General features: G+C 43.3%; 1 protein-coding gene across 4 annotated transcripts in view; it reads left to right on the top strand.

Moving 5' to 3' along the window:
• The window catches only part of LMNTD1 (lamin tail domain containing 1), a 215,538-nt gene that overhangs the window by 8,205 nt on the left and 190,550 nt on the right, over nucleotides 1–16,783 (top strand). The window lies entirely within an intron of this gene.

Here is a 16,783-nt window from a genome sequence, read left to right as displayed (position 1 = left end):
TGACTCTCGATACCTGTACCAGGTAGTCCTTGGCATGGCCTCACCTAGGACCACCTTCTGCCCCTTTATACCGCAGTAAAATGAGACAGCATGAGCTGCAAGACTGCGAAGCACAGGAAGGCACACAGAATTGCATTCATTCGTAAGCCTCATCCGCAGACCAGTTGATGCCTCCCACGGAGAGGGTCTAAAAAAAGTGAGGCAGTCTCTGAGGCTGAGTGTCGGCAGAGGGATTATGGATTCTGATCCTCCCAGCCCAAAATGTTTTCCTAGGTCAAGGCGGTGTGCATTTCAGCAGCTGCCCCTGTGCTAACACCTATGCCCTTGGGACCAAGAGGTGGAGAGAAAAAGAAGCAAAAACACAGACATACACTTCAAAATCGGCTCAGGTTTCAAGGAGGAAAAAGCTGAAGAGGATGATTTCTCTTCATTGCTTTCCTCCCCTGAGTGCCAGATGTGGGGAAGGAGCCTGCTGCGGTGTTGGAGGGAGGCAGAGCTGTTGTTGTGCAGGTCCCAGCATCTCTGTTCAGTACAACTCATCCTTTGGGGATGTTCAGCAATTTCAACACCATCTTCTGGATTTTCCGGAGGGTACAGTCTACCAGTTAGTCATTCAGCCTGTTCTCCTACTGCTCTTTTGAAAGAATCACGGCATTTTCAAAGAAGTCAAAGGTCATCACTGGTTTAGCCTGACATTTACACTTGTATTTTTCCCTATCAGGAGACAGGGGAACGCATTCGGTACTGGTAAACCTGAAAACGGTGGAATGTTTTTTTTCCCCTGCAGAGTTTTAGAGCTCACTTTCTCTCACTTACTCACAATCTAAAAATAATTCTCTCCTTTCATCAATTCATTAGCAAAACCACATTGCAGTACACTTCACCTTGTTATTGACATTCTTAGCAATATAAACACTGCTGCAGAATAACTGCCTGACCACTTCTGCCAGACAATAAAATGCCAGAGGATATATTCATTCCAGTGATAGAGCAATTAATTTTTAACTTCCCCCTCCCCCCCCCTCCCTTTTTACACCTGTCTGAAAGATACAGGAATGCCTGAAGCCAGAGGAACTGTGTAGGTTCTGCTATCTGAGCATCTGGTTTATCATTTGGTAGGTCTGGGCATCAACATCCTTCCTGAACGTAGCAGGTGCTGCAGAGCTGAAAGTAGAAGAACCAAAAATAAAATACACGGTTTTGCATTCTTTGGACTTCCTGGTGATAGAATGGAGAATTTTTATTGTTATTTCGATTCACTGTGAAGTACATACAGTACATCTTCCAGCAGAAAAAGGGAGATATGTTAAACAATATTACTCTTAATTAACACTAGGTGAACGTTTTGAGGTCTCCATCCAGCTCAGAATCTCACTCTTCTGGGCTAAGCAAGAAGACATTCCTTGCCTTGAAGAGTTTAAAACGTAAAGAGACCAGAGAGTCATCGAAGTCAGCGACAGCCCTCTTTTCACAAACAGAGAAAGTAGACCTGCAGAAGCCCTGTGTCCTTCTCCACAAGATTACTCCTTTTCCAAGAGATTCTTTGAATAATAAGATGACAAACTTTCCTTATTAGCATTACTGTACACACGATCTGTTCTTTGGCAAGTGTGTTCCTCAATGTGCCAATTAAAATAATTCCGTTACCTTCAGCCCACTAAGTTTATTTAGAGACCTCAAAGTACATCAGCATACACACAGTAATAACTGATAAGGGAATAAAGTTATAAACAATCCCAATTTGTATTATGCTGGATACATCAAAAAGCTACTTTTCCATAATCCGCTTATTGTGTTTGTAATCCTCACACAAGACCTCTGAAAATCTCCCTAGAGTGTGAAGGTAGAAAACAATCAAAGAGGGAGGGGAAAAGGAAAGCACATTTAATAATTGAGGAAAATCTCATTTGAGCAAAGGCTAATTTATGAGCACATGAAGCTTCGTATGGTTCCATGTAAAGGCTCCAAATATGGTCGGAATGGAGAAAAAAACCATTGTCTAGCAGATCTAGACCATACATCTAGCATCTAGACCTGGACTCATCAGTATTGTGGACCTAAGGAAAACCCAAGCTTAGGATGGAGGGACTTTATTGTAAAAGGTATACAAGGAAGCAGGCAGAGCTAAAACAGCTTTAACCCTCCTATCCGATTCAGAAAACACCAGTTTCACATCGGGTTGCCCTAGTACTGAGAGTCGTCTCTTTCCAGCACAAGTAAACATGGCTTTACCTCACATGGGGGAACTTTGTCCCTAAAATATAACCTATCTGTGGGGATAGTCCTCTGGCCATGCCATGGCAACTAGGTAAATTCAGTTATTTCAGCTCTATTTTTACCATAATTTTGAGCCAAAAGTGAAGAAGGCCCCACAAATATCTTTGAGTTGAAGCTGACATGTTTTGGACAGCCCAGTTTCAGTGCTGGTTTCTCCTGTATTTCTGCATGCCATGCAGCCCTTGGGACAGAGAGTAGTAGGTAGGTCCTGTTAGCCCTCTGAGTGCCAATGTGCTAGGCGAATACCCAATGTACAAAAAAATGCTAGACTTAAAGGGAAGTATAGATCCATGCCTGTGGCTTACATTCAGATAGGTTTAAATATTTTTTTTATTCTCCTTTATTTTGGGGCTCCCATATTATTTTCTGGTATTTTCTGAATAAGTATGCATTAATAATAATTTGTGCTGGGCTGCACACATGTGGAGGGTCCAGCATATTATAGAGATGCTGAAGGCACTGCACATGCATTGCACAGAGGGTTTGTGCATGCACGGTAATTCTGATACAATCAAGATGCATAGTACCCGCTGGGAGCATGTTACAGAGCGTATCTGCACGTGCGTAGTGACCAACTGTGCAGCATAGTCAAATGTTAGACTGTCTGGACAGAAACACTGTTGTCACTCAGTTCCTGGTAAAGAGATCCTAGGGATATGGCTGAACTCCCCTTTTAACCTACGACATAACATTTCTGTTTAGAAAATCTGGTCACATCCAGGAAATGCAGACATATGTGTGGTAGTCCTACCCAAATCATATCCTGAGTTCCCATGGTGGGAAACTGATGCAAATAAAAGAGGATCGGGCTGACATGCATCTGTGTGCACAGACACACACAATGCAATAAAATGGTGGGCTACATTCCTTGCTCAGTACTATTGCTACTAGTAGTAAATCCACACCCAGCAGGGATGGAAGAAGGAAAACCAGCTGCAAGAGACAGACAACGGGCACAGAAGTGACTGAAGCAAGTCTAGGGAGAAGCAAGTTTTGGGAAGCGTAATGCTCTTGGGCAGGATCCGGGGGCCCTTCAGACACCGCTGACCTGGCAGACCCTGTAGCAGATCCCTGGGGGAAGTGTTGGTGTTACTTTTGCTTCCCCCTCCTTGCAAGAGTTTGCTAGTAAAGGCTGCGCGATGAAGGCAGCTTCTTTTTTTTTTTTTTTTTTTTTTTCCCTGTGGTCTCCCTGAAAGCAGAACACAATTTCTTCAGCTTTGTAATTCAAAAGTATTTTAATTCTGTAGTGGCATTTATTCTTCAGGCTGTGAATTGACCATAAATAGTTCTCTGCAAGAATTTGCTATTGGGACTGTGGTATTTAATAGAGGTGACTCAGATGATAAAGCACTTTAGGCTAAACTGCAGCCCTTTTGGCCTGTTCATAACAGAAAGGAGGCTGGGAGGACCTGAGGGGATCTCCCCACCAGAAAGCACATCATAGGCTTTTTTCACCCCATCGACAGCATGGGAGGGCTGGGAGAAAGCGAGGGAATGACCTGGGCACACTACAGACCAGACACCTCTACCCCAGAAAAGCTGACAGCAGCTGGGTGACTTGCCATAAATCAGAGCAGCTTCTTGTACTTACAGATGGATCTAGAGGAGCACCTCTACTCTGAAAAGTGGAAGAGATGTCAATACTGCCCTCACGTTCTCCAATGCTGTTCCTCCTGTAGTCCCTGTGTTGAGGAGCATGGTGTGGGTGTGGAGTATTGCCCACCCTATTGTGTGCTCTCCTTTTGACAGCATCAAAATGTCCCAGCATAAAACTGCCAGGGGCAGCGTGGGCTGGTGGTGCTGCTGTGGTGTCACTGGGGCAGGGACTGATGGTCCCAGGTTTGGCTGAAATGTTGTGCTGGGCTGTGAGCAGGGTGATAGGAGCCCTGGGGAAGGCTGGGCAGGGGTAGTCATGGCTGGCAGTGCCCTCAGGGACCTGACAAAAATTGATTTGGGCAGGCCTTCATGTTTGCATTCATTGTATTTGCATTTATCTACCAACACAAATATTCTGTGGTGGATATTAATGGATGAACCTCAGTGACTTAGGAGCACCTGTGCCAACGGAGCTCGGCATACCGCACAAACCTTGAATAAATGCATAAGGTAATCATGGTCACTGCTTCAAGTAGTCCTATTTACAGACATCTAAAAATAGCAGTGACTAAACCAAACTGTCCTGAGTTAACACAGTGTCCAGAGTTGTGCTGCATACACTGTGGTTAATACAGTTCTCAGCTCTTGGAATTCAGCGGTCAGACACTTCTTTAGAACATTTTCAAGCTAATAACGTTATTTATCCTCAAAACAGGCCTACTTAATTGTGAGTAGATTTTGTAGTAAAGTCATTTTGACACCTACATGTACTAGCTCATCTTTATGCAGTCCTGCCAGTGAGATCCGTAGGGTGGGAACACTCTTTGGTTACAGAAATGGTTGCCTGAGCTTTGATGTGGTATAAGTGTCACCACCTTTCACATCAAGAAAGGCACAAATCCCAGTATCAATCAAGGTGAATATGCTGTCTCTGATTTAAGTTTCCCATGTATTTAGTTTCAGCTTTTACAGTGAACATAGTCTCACAGAAGAAGCCATGACACAGAGGGAGAAAAAACAGCTGAACGGTTTGTGTCCATGGATCAAATCCTAAGCCACTTTGCAGGCAGGTATTGGCTCAAAGACTGATGCAGAGGTCTCCCTGTATAGGATAATTCTTTTGGAGGCAAAGCAGCCCAAGAGTCAACCCATCCACCAAAGAGGGTGTCATTTTTTTGTTGCTTGGAGAAAATATCTAATAATGATTACCAGTGTGAGTGTCTACTACTTATTAAAAATAAATCCCATTCTGTCTTTCTGTCCCATTCAAGAACTTTCTAAAATTCTTGTACTACAAAAGGGTGACTGATGTGGGATGCAGTGTTCCTATTTTTAGCTTTATAGCTATACTTGCCAATCTTTGAAGTGCATTGATATGAACCAGAAACAGCTGGATCTTCAGTCAGCAAAATGGGAAAGATAGGTGGCGTGTAGTCATTGAATTAAGAAGCTTCATTGCTGTCCATAATCACTGATTGGATATTATCTAATGGCAGAAGAAGAGATATTGTTAACATCTGATGGTTTCAATTTCAAGTATTTTTAGGAGATGCATCAATTGAAGTGATTAGACAGAAGTGGACCAAAACTGTCAGTTGATTGCTTTTAGACATTATAATCTCATTTTAAAATGAATAAAAACAAGTCTATGAATTTATTCAGCTGTAATTTCAGTCTGCTCGTATGTTATGATCTTGCTCTGTTTTGCAAACATCAAAGGGAAGTGATTTATGTCAAATGACCAACACTCTTTTCTCCACCATATGAATAATTCCTGTAGCTGATTTCTACTGGGAAAGAGAAATACCTTTTATTTTTGTTATGTGCCTAGTCACAGTTTAGAGCAATTAGCTGCATTTAGGATACTTCAGATTCTTTTCTATTTGTCTGACAGGTCAAGGAAAGTAGCCCGGCAAGATCTGTTTTGAAAGAGACATTATGAACATGTCCAAAGCAGTCTATACAGCTGGGTTCAAGTACTTCATTTCCAAGGTCTTTGTTTTGGTAGGAAATGATGATTGAGACTAATGCCCGTACACATTTATCAAAATGGGTGTTTTCTTGACTGTGTATTCAAACAACGCCTCTGACACCGTTTGCGGTTAGCATCCCCAAGGCTTACAGAAGATGTTTGTTTGATAGGCTCCCATCTCCACTGTTATTTGGAAAGTCCATTTGGAAATAATAGCTCTATTACAAATCACAGAAATCAGAGGCAACATTATGAGAATCATTCACCCTCCAAATGAAATCCCTGGAGGGAAGAACATCTAACCACCATGTCCATTAAAACTATTTTGGGAAAGTGCTACGAAATGTGTTGTGTTATGAAGATCCCTTTGTCTCTCCTTCCGAATGCTGCTAGTAGGTTTTCAGTTCTGCTGGGTATCCGAACATGCGAACACTGTATGCTCTTAATGTTGTGTAGGCATAACCGTTGCTGTGATATTTCATTCAGTAAGGTTACTTTTTGTGTTGGAACAGGAAAGCAGTTTAAAACATGATTATGTTTATCCGTCTTTACTGGTCCGTTAAGACAGCCCCAGGTTCCTCACTCTTTTCAGAGCCTTCACTGTCCCTGAAACTGAAGCTAGTAACAACTGTGTTTAAACAAGGATTTAATAAGCAGGGGTCTGGCATGGTTTCCTTGACCATCATGAAAAAGAGCTTTTAGGTACCATCAGCTCTGCATTTGATTTAATGTCTGAGTCACTGGCTCAAACAAAATAGTGATTTAACCTTGACATAGCTCAGTTTAATCTTGTCTGTGTAAGTGGGAGCAAAATGGTTCAGCATGGGACTTTACTGTGCTTTCAACACAACTTGACCTTGTCTCCACCTGTGTGAACCACCTGACCTGTGAAAGTCAGGATGCTGTCAGCTGGACTATGACTTGAGCATAACCGTACTATCAAGAGAGAGTTGATCTGTAACAGTATTTGGCTCTTATATGCTGCCTTTCAGCCAAAGTGTTTTTCTGTGATGAGTAAGGTTCAGTAAGGCTAGTCAAAGATTTACTTTCTTATTGTCATTGTTTTTTCACAGAACTAAAATAAGGTTTTAGGGAAGAAAAGTAGTTTTCATTTTTCCCTTGGACTTCATTGAAAAGCTTTGGATTTTCATTGCCAAAAAATGAGAAGAAGAAAAAAAGAAAAAGCTGGCTTGTGTGATTTTTTTATTACAAACAGCCAAAACATTTATACGAAAATAGGAATCTTCTTGCAAACAGCACCTGTTCTACCCAAGGCTTCTTTTTGGCTTCATAAGCTTTCAGGCAGCTCTATTTCTTATCTCTGTCATATCATTAAGGCATCTGAGGCTCAGACAAATGAAGTGATTTGCCCTGGGTGCCCCGGTAGGCTGGTGGCAGAGACCAGAAGAGTCCTGTTCCCTGACATCCACTCTCATGCCTGAGCCTGTTCTCCATTCCCACCCCTCTGCAGGCAGAAAGACATTCATCAGTGCTCCCGAGACAGCTCCAATATTGGGAATAGTCTTTATTCTCAGAATAGAGAACTGGCCTGGTAATAGTATATCTGCTGATAAATGCTGACTTTATTTGGATTTAAGCATCCTCTGGTAAGATTCTGCTGCAGACTGAGGCATTGCGACTGTGAGGAATATTATTTAGGGTCATATGTCTCTCTTCTGCTACTGTCTACCAAACACTTCCTTTAAGAAGGGATACAAAGGAGACAGAAATGTAAATGATGTTACTGAAGCCTGCGTATCCCCCTGCCAGATAAATGCCACTTAGCAATCAGGGGCTTTGTTACACTAACAGTTACTGGATATTTTAAACAGCGGTTGGGCTTAATTGGAATACATCACACTTCAGTACCTGTGTAAACATTAGACCCTATCTGTCTATTGTATAAATTTCTGCTTTGGGGGCACCAGGAAGGGTCTATTTTCACACTATCTGCTGCTTCTTTACCTACTCCAGATTTTCCAGAAATGTGTATTTTATGCTTTGAGATGATTTATTACTGTGGCTTCCTCAGCCTCGTTTGAATCAGGATTGATTTAAATAATTGGATTTCCAATCTTTTCTTCCTATTTATACTGCTGTAATATGCGAGCAGCTTTTGTAGGACATGGGGCCTGTTACAGCTAGAGGAGAACATGTTTTGAATATGATACTCTCTGATTTAGCAAATAGTGTTAATTTACTATGATTATAGGTCTTGGATTGCCACTGGTTAGTGAAGTGAATGCATTCGAGGAAAGATGAGTGCCTCGATAAATTGAGACAGTAGTTCTTAACGTATATGTTTTTAGCGTTACTTACCAGCAAACTGTGTCAGCTCCTTATTGTATATAATACAATATGTACAAGGTAATATATATTTTTAATGCTTTTGCCTCAGGAATGTTGACTAAAGACTTTCCTTTCTCTTTGATTGGTAATCAGTATATATATTTTCTCCAGGTTACAAGGCTTGTTATTTCCATCTCTTCATGATTTATTGAATAACTAAGTGAAGTAAAGCTTCAAGTGTCGGTACCATGTTCAAATGTCATGGATGAATTTCACTGAAAATTGCAAGGATAAGTTTAATTTGGCATTGTCATGGTTTAACCCCAGTTGGTAACTAGGCAGCATGCAGACGCTCACTCACCCTTGTCCCCCAAGGGGATGGGAATGGAAAAAAACCTTGTGGGTTGAGATAAAGACAGTTTAATAGCATAACAAAGGAAAATACTACTACTACTACTACTACTATTACTGCTACTGCTACTACTGATGTGATGCACAAATGCAATTGCTCACCACATGCAGAAACACCACCCCCCCCACCCCCCCCACCCCCCCCGATGTCCCATCTGTTTCCAAGCAGCAATCCCAGCTCCCAGCTCGCTTCCCCAGTTCTATCCAGAGCATGCCATTCTATGGCCGGGAACATCCCTTTGGCCAGCCTGGGTCAGCTGCCCTGGCTGTGCTCTCCCAGCTTCTTCTGTACCTGGCAGGGCATGGGAAGCTGAAAAGTCCTTGACTTAGTGTAAGCACTACAACTACCCAGCAACAACTAAAACTAGCAGTGTGTTATCAGCATTATTCTCATACTAAATCCAAAACACAGCACTATACTAGCTACTAGAAAGAAAATTTACTCTATATCTCAGCTGAAACTAGGACAGACATTGATCAGATCAGTGGGAGACTTGGTACCATAGCAGAGAATGTATTGCAGGGATTAGCATGAGTATACGGAAGTCACAAACAGATGTTCTTCTTTGCCCAGATCTGATGTCGTTATTACCTGATGAGGTGGGACCTTAGAGGAAAAGTGAGGAAGTACGTTCCACTGCGTGTTGTTAGGAACTGGGCAAGTGGGTGGCTCCCAGCAAAGGAGGCACAGGTCAGAGGTGGGTTCAGGGTGCCCTGTTTGAGCATGAGCAGATAGGAGGCAGGTAAGGCAGAACTAGCACAGCTCCTGTGAGAAAAGACAGGAATGGCCCAAGCGAAGTTTCCTGGAGCAATTGTCTGGCTGCAACAGTCGCTTCCACTAGAAAATACCAAGCTGCTTTCAGTAACTTGTGCCTAAGTCTCTTAGCTCCTTCAGAAAATTGTCGCTGTCATCTTCTTTCCAAGGATGGCTTCTTTAACTAGTTCTAACCTCCTATTTGGTCTAGACTCTAAAGTTTGTGTGTGTTCCCTTTTCTCTTAGGAAATCTCTTTGAAGGTATCCACAAACTTTATCATTCTTCTGTGCTTTCTCAGCCTATTTAAAGTGATTGGAGAAAGGAAAAAGAAAAGGTAGCAACCTAGTAATCCTGGAGGTGTATTGAGAGACTGTCATCTGGACTGTAGTCATCCATCCTCCCTGTGCTCCCTGGCAACATGCTATTGAATTAACGCACTGTATGTACCCAATGCACATAACAAATAACGAAGTCTCATGCTGAATTCATAAACAATCAGAGAGAAGCCTCCAGGTTGTTCCCAGTACCAATATACATTATGCAGTGTACTGTAGTGTCATTGTACATCACAGACCTTCCTTGTAGACCATATTGCCTAGCTCTACTCGGTTTTCTTTAAAAATACATACTATAGATTTATGTTCTTGTAGCATAACAGATACTCCTCCTTGGGCCTTGTAAATGCAAGAGCTGGAAATGAACACTGGTGTAAATGACACACAACCTTCAACAATATTTTCCCTGTCCCCTTGGGTCTCCCTGTCGCAATGGCTAGATCTTAGGTTCTTTTTGGACACCTTTGCAGAACTTTTCCCTGGGGGACCCATGAGCCTGCCATAAGGGAGCACCTGGATAGCACAGAAGATCAAGGAGCTTGTGCATCCTCTCAGATGCCAGGCTCAATTTTTGCAGCTGGTCCTGCAAGGAGAGGCTGGGCAAGAGCAAGGGATGTAGTCTGTGACCCTCGAGCAATGACAGCTGTATTCTGAAGTTAAATGTGGTGGTGAATACACTTTGGTAATTACACTGATGCATGGACATGGCATGAAAGTGAGGTTTGAGAAAAGTAAAGATACAAATGGATTTCTACTATCTTTCTAATCAGCTAGCAAGTAGTAGAGCTTAAAAAGTGCCTTTAACTTGTACAGGGCCTAGCACAGTGACCATCTCTTTCAGGAGAGTGTGGTGAGAATGTGATATGGTGGACTGGGTTGGGGTTTTTGGGGGGGGCATGTGTATGTGTGTGGGGTTTCTTTTTAATGATGATAGATTATCTAGTCAATATGATCACCTCTTTTGGAAGGCATTTATAAAGATCAGTGTCAATATTTATGACAAAGCACTCTAAAATTTATTCATAGTCACTGAGACAATTTTTCACTCAGCATTAAGGCACTGAGTGCAGAATACAGTCAGATATGTTAGCCAAGAATAAGCTCAGGCCCCAGTGTAGTGCTAAGGATGTTTAATGTATCTTGACAGTCATTAAGTAGTTGGTAAAGGACTGGCAATGAATTCATTATTCTCCTTATGAATCAATTCCTATTTATAGCAAACTATCAAAAATTCCACATTATAATATGAAGATTGAGATCACACATAATGGTTCTTTCACCAGAGGCAGCCATGAAAGGACCGGTGAGACTAGAACAAATTACAGTTAATGATAGACTCTTTCTCAGAGAATTAAATACTTTAATTGGTCAATCAGGTTGGGCATTTGAGAAAGGAAGACTTGCAATTATGTGAGAGCCTGCCTACTGTACTTTGGCAGCTTTATGGGCCTCTGGAAATTTTTCATTGGGATTTAGATTTGTCATCATGTTTTAATGCTCATAGCTGCACCTAGCCAAGAATAAAAGCTGCTTCTTGACCTCTTGGGTTTTGGGGTTCCTTTGGAGGAATGAAGTTGTTAGATCAAGATTTTGGTACTGAGACAGTACAGCTGTCTCGGGGTACAATTCATTCGTGACATCTATGTATCATCTAAAGTGTCTTTTGAAGGCTTAAGTGAGATGTGATACCCAGACCTTTCTGCTTAAGGGTGAATTTCACCCTCTTTGCATATACATGAGGCAGTAACATCAGTTCCTTGTGAGTGGCCCATGCTTGCTGTAGCGCTGAAGTCAGGGACGTCAGGGTAGCAACACTCAGTAAAAGTGCTTGAAGACATAGGTTTTGTTCCATATACTTCTTTTTCAGGTGAGAGTAGGCTTGCACTTTGCATCTAATTCACAAGAGCTGCATCAGTGTACGTTAACTAAAGACCCCGGTCTGTGAAACAAAATTCATTATGTACGTTCCTGTGGAAAACTTTTCTTCACTCTACCTCAGTTGTCCTCCAGTTAAACATCAAGATAAGTCCATATAATGTCTGCCTTGCGTGTTTAGTTTGTCGTTTGTTCAAAGAAGAGTTTATCACTTAATGTGTGTTTTACCAGCCTGCTTACTACACTGCCCTGGTTTTCAGTAGAAGTTTTGAGGTGCTAATGTCGTGTTGCAACTGCTTTTAACAGTCTGTGTTACAGCATCTGTAACAAAGCACCATTGTGCAGGTTTCTGGGTGTCCCACATGAATCAATGAGTTGGAGCAGCTGTTCTACATCAGAAAAAGCTCTGCCTTCTCTCCTCTGGAGAGTCTCATATTAGAAGTGAGGTAGGATTTTGTTCAAAGTGAAACAAGACTCTACCTTGCAGCAGAGAGCTGTTCTTGCTTGACGATTGTGAGGAACATGGTGTGCTTTAGGTACGGCTAGTTACTGCTAGAAATGACTGCATTATGTTAGTTCATATTGCAAGCTTTGCACTGCGCTTATTCAATGAGCTTAATAAATGAGCTTTTGAAGTCCTGGGGAAAGCTATCCTTTCCCCACATAGGAAGGAAGAGCAAGAGCAGATCACTTCGGGGATACCACAGAAGTCTCTGAGCTGCATTAAGCGGTCTCTTATCCAGCATCAGGGTGACAGACCAGTCTGCAGTCTTGAATCAGGGGCACAGGACTGATTTGGGCCAAGCATGCGAAGGCTGCAGCAAGGTGATGCAATGGAAGATAAAACTTCACAGTTTGGATAATTTAGATGTCAGGAGAGAAAGGGGAGCTAAATCTTATACCCCATCAGTCAGAGAAACTTGCTGTTGCAGGGCCAGGTCTAAGGTGCTGTGAAAGCAACAGTTGATGGCGGGGTAGCTTAGCTTCGCTAGGTTATCCTCTAAGATTGACAAATGGTCACATATCCTCACTTTCCCCAGGCAGATGAATCCTTTGTCCAGCACTCACCATTTAGAAGATGAGATGGTTGCCGGTCCTGACAAAAAGCAGTTACCTGTGCCAAGAGGCAAGAGAAGAGCGATTAGCAGCAACAACAAAACCCCAGAGGAAATCATGTACCAAACCAGGTTTGTTCCCTGCCACATTTTACAGAGGAAAAGCCACTTTTCCTAATGAAAGTAACTTCTTTCCTCCCCTTAAGGAGAAGTCACTTTTCTTAGCTAAGCAGAGCAATGATGAGGGCAGGCCCTCCCTGAACTATACCAGGCCCATGGCCCCACAAGGTGAGGGGGCACGCTGGGGTGCAGTGGTCTTGGCCAGGGTCTTCCATGGGGCAGGGGCAGATCCCAATCAGCGGGTGTTGGGCCAGGCAGGTGCCAGCCTGGGATGCGGCTGCAACGTGGCTCCAGCCAGGCCCTGGGGGAATAGCCCCAGGTAAACAGCAGCTTTCAGGGAGCAAGGGGGGCTTTTTTTTGTGAGGGCTAAATGGGCTCCCTACACATGAGAAAAATCCCAGCCCATTACTAGATAAAGCTGGGTTTTGTGCATACACAGAGCGCAGGAGCTCAGTGCTGGAGCTCTGGCAAGCAATGAAGAGGTGAGGTGCCTGCAACTGCTCTCAGTGCAGGAGGAGGGAAACCTGTGGAGGCCGAGGGCCCGAAGGGGACCCTCCATGCCGCTGGGTCTTGCCAGAAAAGAGCTTAAGCGGCAAAACATGCGCATCATGATGCCTCAAAGAAGGTAAGAAATGAAGCTGGGTTTTCAGAAAAAGGCACATGGGTTTCTCATGTCTGGGGTGTTCACAGGAAGTGGCTAACGGGCAAGGTGCCGTCAAGGGTGGGATGTTCAGCCTCCTCTCGTGTCTGCTCTGCACCTCCCAGATTTGATAAGAGCCTTGGGCATAAATTACTGCTCACTGTCGTGGGGGTGGTGGGCGGTCCCTTCCCCAGCTCTGGGTGAGGGAGGATCCTATGCACCCCATGGCACACAGAGACATTTTTCTGCAGCTGGTGCTCACAGGAGGCACAGCACCTGTGTCAGGGCCTGGCTGGGGTGCAGGCACCATCTCCTAAGCACCGAAACAGAAGAAGAAACATTGGCTAGCTAAAGAGCCCCGTTTCTGCCCTTGCCCCAGAGCCTACATGAGCCATGCTGCCATGGCATCTGCTGCCCTTAAAAACCAGCTGGCTGACTGGCTGGCTGCCACCAGAGCCTGGGCCTAGTGCACTCCTCACCGATTGTACAGGCTCAATCTCATTTGCATGGCTATGCAAACAGCACCTACACCAGTGTGAGGGCGTTTGACCTTTAAAGAGGTGTCCTCCTGCTTGGCTGCTCAAGTAGCAGTGAATTCTGCTGCCTGGGGAATGAGAGGCCATGGTCTGGGAGAGGGGCCAACAAAGCCACTGTGGGGTGTGGAGATAGGGAAGGATGCAAAGATAAGTCTCTGAAAGCTGGATTTGCTTTTCCTTCTCACCCTGGGAGCATAAAAGAGTGGCTACTCCTCCTGAAGAAGGAATCCTCCTCTTCTGCCTCTTCCCAGACAGCAGTTACAGCTGCCCCATACATGTGGAGCCCTCTTTTGCTGTGGGCAGCAGCAGGCAGCTGCCTGGCATTGCAAGCAGTGGGCAGGAGGATCATGCCATTGCCCTCAGCAGTCTGCTGCCTCAGGTAAATGTATGCTTTGCTTGGGCCTTTAACTCGATCGGCAACCCCTTTGGGAGCTCAGGTTTGCTTAGGTATAAAAGAATTTGTTGAAATTCACTGCAGCTTATTCACTAAATGCATTACAAATATTATTAAATTAAATGTAAATGCTTTTGAAATGCAAATACCGTCCAGGGTTTTTCTCTCTTTTGCTTTGCTTAGGCTCACAGGATACGGGAGCTGACTCACGGTAGGGTTCTCAGGAGTCTCCAAGCTTTTAGTGTTCTGGCATTTACTACCCATAACTACACTTCTTATCTTCAGATGACAAATAGGCCCTGCACCAGGGGAGCCCACATTTATTCAAAATATCCCAGCCTTGCTTATGATTGTGACAAATCCATACTCAAGGCTTGCTGCCAGCCTGGAAGTCTGGATCCTGATCAGCAAACTTTGATGAGAATCAATTCAATATAACTTGCTATATTAGCAGATGAAGTGGGAATGAGCCCCAGGGAGATGAAAAGCCAGCAGAGCTTCTGTTAACAGTTAGACAAAACTACCGCCTTCATGTGCTCATTGCATGAACGATAGCTTTTGCATGCACTGGGCCTTCATCTTCTGTCCTTCCTCTATAGAGAAGTGTACATGACCTAACAACTCTGACCTTTTGGCTTTGCCTATTAGGAAGATATATTACTACTGTACCTGAGGATATGTTTGAGAAGGCCTTATTTTTCCCTGTAAAACATGAACACTTCTGTGGGCTTTAAAAACTATTATTTGTTGAACTGTTCTATGTCTTCAGAAAGTACAGGGACACCCACAAAATCATGCTGGTCTCAACTTCATACTAAGAAAATGATGGGGTGTCCAGGTGAGTTGTTTTCAGAGGTCTCACGTGTTTTGAACTTGTCCTCCTCACTGTACTTGTCTCTTCTCATCCCTTTTTGCTGTTTGTTCACTATTCTTCCTGCCCAGCTGGGAGTGGTTCCCCACAGATGTCCTGTGCCATGCAATGGGCCTGGTAAAGAAAATATTGTCTTCTTCCCCACTGTGGCAAGCAGGAAGTTTGGCAGGTGATGTTTCCTGTCAGGAAGTCGACACAGGGCATAGGAATCTCTGCTATCTCAAAAAACTCACCAAGCAATGTAATTTAACATGAAACTACTTTGGTGTGAGCGACTACAATTGTTATTCATAGTTTAGTCCCACATTTGCATTCTTATCTAGGAATGAAATTGTCACATCTCTGTCCCATGTAAGATTTGTGATTGCCTTGCAAGCTGGAAAGTCAATTTAAATTGAAGGTCCCAGTTAATAATGTACAAGATAATCAGTTTCACATGGCTGTTCTCAAAGATATTAAGGAAAGTATCAAAGAAATACAAATACCATGTGACATGATTAGCGTCATACAGAAGCATTTAAGATCAACATAGTATCTTTGGTAGCTACCTGGTAATTATTACTGTTTCCCTGGTTTAATTACATTTATACCTGTAAGATTACAAGATAATTATGCTTGAATTTATTACAGGAAACTAGAAATTGCATGGTTTGTTAACAACAGACAAGCAGAGTATAATTGGCAAATATGACATGGTTATTTGTGCAACATCTGAACGCACGTATTATTATTTCAAAGATCCAAGATTTTTGTATGAGAGGCAAGCATGAAGCCTAGCCAGTTTAGCACCTGGTAATAGGAAAACAAAACACCAAGGAAAACATTGCATTGTCAAGCAACCTGGCAGTTCTCCAGGGCTGGAAGCAGAATCTTAAAAATTAGGTTTTAGCAATGTAGCAATTTACTACACCCTATTTCCCCCTCTATTTGTGACTTTTTGTCTTTTTTTTGTGCTGGAATGCCAAGAAGCATTTTTACCTATTGCCTATGTTGTAGGACCAGCTTGACTACAAAGTATCTTCTGTGATTGCAGCAGATTGCATGGACCTTAGCAGTTTCCATGTTAAACAGAGGGAGGTAAAGCTAGTCACCTTGTTCTTTGGTTTGAGTTCCGCAAAGATAATGCATTCTGATGGACGGGGCCTAGGGCAGAAAGTGAGAGCACTTCCATATTATTCTTTGCCCTGGTCCTAAAGGTATTGCCCTTTAACTCCTAGAGATAGATGCTATCTCCTTACTGATACCCTGCCTAGCACATTCTCTCTCCAAAATCAGTTAAGCCTTCTAGGCACTGGCAAAACCTACAAACGTTAATAATGATACAGTGGAAATGGTCCCCAGTCAGTGATGGGGATGGTATTCTCAATTAATTGGCAGTAGCAGTGAACTGTATACTTCACAGCTACATCCTGCAGGCATTGATGAGGCAGGTTTTGCTCTGGAGTCAAGGGGCATTTTGCCTGAGTGACACATGGAGAATTCAGCTTAGCTCCTGTTGAGTCAACAGCACAGGTGTAGTACAAAGTGTTACTCATCCCAGACTCTGGCCATCATCTGAGCTGAGGCAACAGCAGTCTTGGCTTGGAGTTGCCTTGTAGCTATTGTGTGTTTCTAGGTAAATATTAAATTCTCTCAGCTTGGCTTTTTGTTCCTTGCA

This window comes from Balearica regulorum, chromosome 1 (assembly GCF_011004875.1).
Source record: "Balearica regulorum gibbericeps isolate bBalReg1 chromosome 1, bBalReg1.pri, whole genome shotgun sequence".
NCBI classification, from domain to species: domain Eukaryota; kingdom Metazoa; phylum Chordata; class Aves; order Gruiformes; family Gruidae; genus Balearica; species Balearica regulorum.
Note: the sequence above shows the minus strand (reverse complement) of the source record. Positions and strands in the feature narration are given on the sequence as shown.